This window comes from Engystomops pustulosus, chromosome 1 (assembly GCF_040894005.1).
Source record: "Engystomops pustulosus chromosome 1, aEngPut4.maternal, whole genome shotgun sequence".
Lineage (NCBI taxonomy): Eukaryota > Metazoa > Chordata > Amphibia > Anura > Leptodactylidae > Engystomops > Engystomops pustulosus.
In genome coordinates, this window is record NC_092411.1 from 250,328,483 (window position 1) to 250,335,076 (window position 6,594).

Genomic DNA, 6,594 nt, shown 5'->3' on the forward strand with positions numbered 1-6,594 from the left:
AAAGAGTTAAACACCTGTGATTGGAGCCCACTCAGACCGTGGGTGTTACACTGGGATGTCGGCATGTTAGTTACAGCCGGTCGTTGAGGGGTAAATAATTCAGTGTTATTAAATGAAAAAGGGTATTCTTGTAATAGCAGCATAGCAGAAGGTGTTTTACCTTCACCAATCTCATATAGATTAATGCCACTCTCGGGCAGCAAACAATGTAGGTTGAGTTTGTTTGTTAGATAGAAAAACACATGAAGCAAACATTGCCCACATGAGCATTATAATAATAAATAATAATAATAAGCTCCTAAATAGTGATGAACTCATCCGTTAAAATTCTGGTTCGACGAAGTTCGGCCAAACCAAAATTTTAAAAAGTTGTTTGTGTCTGAGTACCGAACCCAAACCTAAACCCCCACCAGTAACATTGCAAGTGTTAACTATTTAAATGACACTGGCAGGTTTGGCAGCAGCATTCAAAAAGTTAACATGATTTGTGCTGCTTAAGGAAGGGGAAGGGGGTGGGGGCGGTTGAGCCGAACTGGGTCTCAAACTTCTTGGGCTCGGGTTCGCTCAACACTAGTCCTGAACCTTTTGTAATTCTGCGTAAATTTTGAACTGAAGGTAATAATCATGAAAAGTTCTCATAGCAGCTCGGAGGATGTCAGGGTAAGACGTAGGAAGGATTACTGCTGCCACTGAAGCCAGGAAACCTAAAATACTATTTACCTTTCCTGTTTTCAGCACGATACAAAAGGAAAGGAATAGCTTTGTCTGCAAATACATGTAAAAAGCTTTTGTAGTATTTGTATATCTATTCAGTGCGTATTCCGCAATAGCGATGGCGTTGAACTTTCACTTGCGGGATAGGGCTAGGGCATGGGATTTAACAAATTGTTGTTCGTAATAAAATGCTCCTGCTGGGTGTGACAGAGGATTGATTTCAGTCCTGAGGATGAAGGCTGGGCCCTCCCGCCTACAACATGTTTTCAACATTTTGACATTTAACATAATGCGTTTGTAAGCTCGCTCCGGGTTTCTAGTAGCTTGTTTTTAGTTGTATAACTTCCTTCCTTTAAGGCTTTTGGACCGGATCTACAGGCTCAAGGAGGACAAACTTATTAACTTAGTGACGTAGAACTTCAAGGGGATCTGCATGTAAATAATGAAAATGCATACCATTGTGGGAAGCATCACATGGCGACACGTATGACCTTTTCTTGCCAATATATATTTTGCATGTAGAGTTTACAGCGTCTGAATTCTTTCTTAAATATAAAGTTATTCCATTTCCATTTCTGAAAAAGAAAAGCAACTCCTCCTTTAGAGCACAATGGTGGCATCCATCACAATAATAATAATTCTTTATTTATATAGCGCACACAGATTATGCAGCGCTGCACAAAGCATGTCAAATTGGTCCCTGTCCCCATGGGGCTCACAATCTAAACAACCTAACAGTGTGTTTTGAAGTGTGGGAGGAAACCGGAGGACCCGGAGAAAACCCATGCAAACACGGAGAGAACAAAAAACTCTATGCAGAAGTTGACTTGGGTGGGAATCGAACCCAGGACCCCACCGCTGCAAGGAAGAAGCGCTACTCACTCATCCACTGCGTCACCCTGTCACAATGATTTACCTAACAGCTATGCTATTTAGAACTATGCCCGCACGTCACCCATACCACCTGCTTTTTCCATACTAAAACTTCAATCAATTTATAAATATGCAAATGATTAAAGGGCTTTGGAGGACATTGGCAGAGCACCTCGGATTTCCGTCTCCACAGCTCACTGGAGGCAAGAATGAAAAGGAAGGGAAGGATGAGAATGATGCCGGGCAGTATCAGGGTTATTGTTATTGCTATGGAGCAGGATCCCTGAGGTGAACCGCTTAGACCCCCAAAGAACCTCATCCTCATTTGCATATTTGAAGTTTTGAGAGCATATGTGGCATGTGTGTGCATAGTTATACATAACATAGCAGTTGGGCTGTATGAATATTATGGCCCCTAGAACTCGGGAATCACTCCCTACATATGGTACTAGAATCATTCATCTTGGAGAATGGTGGGCGTGTCCCTTCTTCTGCTTTCAATCTGTGGTTTCAGGACCCTTGGGGGACCTTCAAAGGTCCTGAAATGGTTCTTGTGTACTTGTGAATTGAGAGCAAGAACATATGTATGAGGATTTCATGGGTGAAAGTCTTTCTCAGTATAAAATTTAGTGGGTGGTTTTGGTGGCCACAGGCTTTTTAGAAGGCTTGGGCCCCGGGCTATTGCCCAAACCACCTGCATTATAATCCATTACCGGTGACAGACGCCCCATAAGTAAGTCATAAACGTCCAAAGGAGCTCCTTAAGATTAGAAATTAAGCGTATGGCATTCAACCCTAGCAGATGCACGCTATTTCTGATCTGACCTGTAGAGTCACTCCAATACACAGTGCACAAGGTGACGTTTCACTCGTGACCCATGAAGCTCCATGTGTAAACTTCCTTTTCCTGCTACTAATCCTATTCTTACATTGTCAAGTATTTTGACACTTATTTTGTATAAAACAAGGTTGAAGTGGGTAATAAAGGGCAATCATTACTGGCGTGTGCATGGTACGGCTTTAGAACACTTTAGTTTATGCATCTGTGTATGTATGTATTGTTACAGAAGGGGGAATGATCATTAAGGATATCTCTGTTTTTTGGCGTGCAGTTGATGCCTGTAGATTTGCACAAAAATATTCAGCATTTGTACAACCCACTCTATTTTGTACAACAGACCTCTCACTCCATGGTTAATGCAAGAGTTGAAGACAGATTTAGGTAATGCAACTTTTTAAAAGGTTACAAATTCAGGTGTAAATCTACTGCTGCCCTCTAGTGGTGCAAGACAGACTTACATGGGAAAGAACAGAAAAACAAGTAATAAACCACTAAAATAAATATATTTTGTACAAAATACACCAAAAGCAGGGGCGTAACTACAGCGGTAGCAGCCATAGCAGCCATATGGGGCCCACAGTGTAAGTGGGCCCCAGTATCTGACCTGACACATTAAAAAATGGAGGATGTGCACCATTATATACATATTATGCTGCACATTGAGCAGCATATTTTTCAGTGCATAAATGTGTATATGTATGTAGGAGTGTATAAATGTGTGATGGTGTAGGGGGCCCCATTCACACATCTGCTGTGGGGCCCTGCCTCTCCAAGTTATGCCCCTGACCAAAAGGCTTTCAAATACACTCTGGAAAAGTAGTGTAAAATACTTGTGGAAAAATTCACAAGTCCCACAGCTGATATGAAACTTTATCTGGTCATATAGATATTGCGCTAAATCATGGAATCAACATTTGGTTGTCAGTTCTGGTTGATGTCAGACAGTTAGGCACATGACAATCCTAACCTACAGAGTGTAAATGACCACAAAGAATACATGACTAGTTGTGGCTGCTCTCTTCCACAGTTACTAGTTAAATTTGGCAAATTTGGAAAAGTTACTGCCAGAGGGGGTACACACCAGTATGTCAGTGTGTTTGGTGTACAATCCTTCTTTCTGGAGGTGGATGTTCTTTAATTCTACACATGTTGGGGCTAGTATATAGGGCAGATAAAAATAACCTTCATGTTCAATATATGTAGTCTGGGTTTACATTGAGCTGGACGTGTGAGCTTTAGATGTGAACATTTTTTGTGTGAATGGATACTAAGATTGTATGTTGGCTCCATCTCTGGTTAAAAAAAAATCCTGGTTAAAAAAAAGTTCTGCTTTTACATCATGATTTTTTTCATGATGTAAAAGGAGAACTTTTTTTTAACCAGGACACTGAAATTGTAAATGTGATGCACCCCTTTACAGTTCCTTATGTTTTATGGAAAGAATAAGAATAACAAAAAGTAGCAAATATGAACATAATTCCACATTGCATTTACTGTCTACTTCGAGTCTGAATGTTCCACGTTCGCCATCTAGCGGTCAAATGTAATAATAACGACTTCCTAGATTGTGTGAAAACCAAGACTTCCGTGCACTGATCAGGTTTTCTTTTTTTTTTGTATGAATTTATGAAATAAACTACTAAGCAAAACTAGTTCTAGAAACTAGAGTTTAGGAAGATTTAAATTTTACTAACTTATATCCCCATATATTGGAAATCTACACACAGCCTTTCAAATAAAGTTCAGAGACATTTTACATGTCCCATTCCTATATAGTTCTTGCCCCTCCTAATATCAGGCACACTCAAGGCATTTACTACTTTGTATGTAATTATTGTTAACATCTGCCAGTGAAACTTTATTGAAACTTAAAAAACAGACGACATTACCGTCCACGTCGATATCGGCATTCACAGTAGCTGATGCGTTTCAGGTAAAGAAAGAAATTTTAGATGCCCTTAATCATTGCATGATGCATCTGCCACTAGTATTACATTCGATTATTTAGTGTCTATAATGCTTTGCTCATGTTTGTTCCAATTTTTATAGATGTAATAACTGAAAAGCAATGCTCTCCCTTTGAGAACCACAAAATGTGGAGGTGAGGAAAAATGGATCTAGTTATCATCAGAATGTAGAAACTGTATAATATATCTAAAACTATGACTTATATTTAACACATTAAATGTCATCTGTGTTTTATCTTGAGCAAAATATTAAAGTATGGTATATACTTGAGTATAAGCCGAGTTTTTCAGCACAAAAAATGTGGGGGCTGACTGGCTAGCTATATACTGGGACATGGGCTGGCTTACTATATACTGAAGGGCAGGGGGCTGGCTGACTATATATGGGGGACTGGCTATACACTGGGGGCATGGGCTGGCTATACATTGGGGGCAGGCTGGCTGGCTATATAGCAGGGGGCAGTGGGCTAGCTGGCTATATACTGGGGCTAAGGGGCTGGCTATCTATTAGTGCGCAGGGGACTCACTAGCTATTTGCTGGTGAACAGGGGGCTGGCTCGCTATATACTGGGAAGAGGCTGTGACCAATACGTTTCTAACCCTAGGTTTATACTTGAATCAATAGGTTTTACCAGTTTTTTGTTGTAAACTAAGGTGCTTCAGCTTGAATTCGGTTTGACTTATAATTGAGTATTTGAGTGCCTTTGAACGTGGCATGGTTGTTGGTGCCAGAAGGGCTGGTCTGAGTATTTCACAAACTGCTGATCTACTGGGATTTTCACGCACAACCATCTCTAGGGTTTACAGAGAATGGTCCGAAAAAGACATCCAGTGGGCGGCAGTTCTGTGGGCGGAAATGCCTTGTTGATGCCAGAGGTCAGAGGAGAATGGGCAGACTGGTTCGAGCTGATAAAAAGGCAACAGTGACTCAAATCGCCACCTGTTACAACCAAGGTAGGCAGAATAACGCACAGTACGTCCAACTTTGAGGCAGATGGGCTACAGCAGCATAAGACCACACGGGGTGCCACTCCTTTCAGCTAAGAACAGGAAACTGAGGCTACAATTTGCACAAGATCATCAAAATTGGACAGTAGAAGATTGGAAAAACGTTGCCTGGTCTGATTAGTCTCGATTTCTGCTGCAACATTCGGATGGTAGGCTCAGAATTTGGCGTCAACAACATGAAAGCATGGATCCATCCCGCCTTGTATCAACGGTTCAGGCTGGTGGTGGTTGTGTCATGATGTGGGGAATATTTTCATGGCACACTTTGGGCCCCTTGGTACCAATTGAGCATCGTTGCAACGCCACAGCCTACCTGAGTATTGTTGCTGACCATGTCCATTCCTTTATGACCACAATGTACCCTGTAACATCTGATAGCTACTTTCAGCAGGATAATGCGCCATGTCATAAAGCTGGAATCATCTCAGACTGGTTTCTTGAACATGACAATGAGTTCACTGTACTCAAATGGCCTCCACAGTCACCAGATCTCAATCCAATAGAGCATCTTTGGGATGTGGTGGAACGGGAGATTCGCATCATGGATGTGCAGCCGACAAATCTGCGGCAACTGTGTGATGCCATCATGTCAATATGGACCAAAATCTCTTAGGAATGCTTCCAGCACCTTGTTGAATCTATGCCACGAAGAATTGAGGCAGTTCTGAAGGCAAAAGGGGGTCCAACCCGTTACTAGCATGGTGTACCTAATAAAGTGGCCGGTGAGTGTATACAGTTATCTAAAATTATGATGTAAACCTGGATTGTGCCAGGACAACCCCAAGCTCCAAATGATTAGCCACAAGTTCTAAAATTCACAGGAAGATCACTTCTCTGCTTTAAAAAAAAATAAAACTCAGACTATCTGTGACTTTTTTCTTCTTTCACCCACACTAATGCTACTCTACTGTGTTAGGCTCGTGTAGCAAAGTCCTGTACTCCAAGTAGGTGCCAGCAGAGAGTCTTTTTATTTCCACCTCAGTAAGTCTAGGTTACAATCGGTGGTGTAACTAGGAGAGGCAGGGCCCCATAGTGAACTTCTGAATGGGACCCTACTTTCCTCTTAAAAAATATACATACAGTGTATATAGACACCATATATACATACACACGGTACCATATACACCCATGAATCATATACACAGACTTACAGCATACACACATAAGATATGCAAACACATTTAGACCATA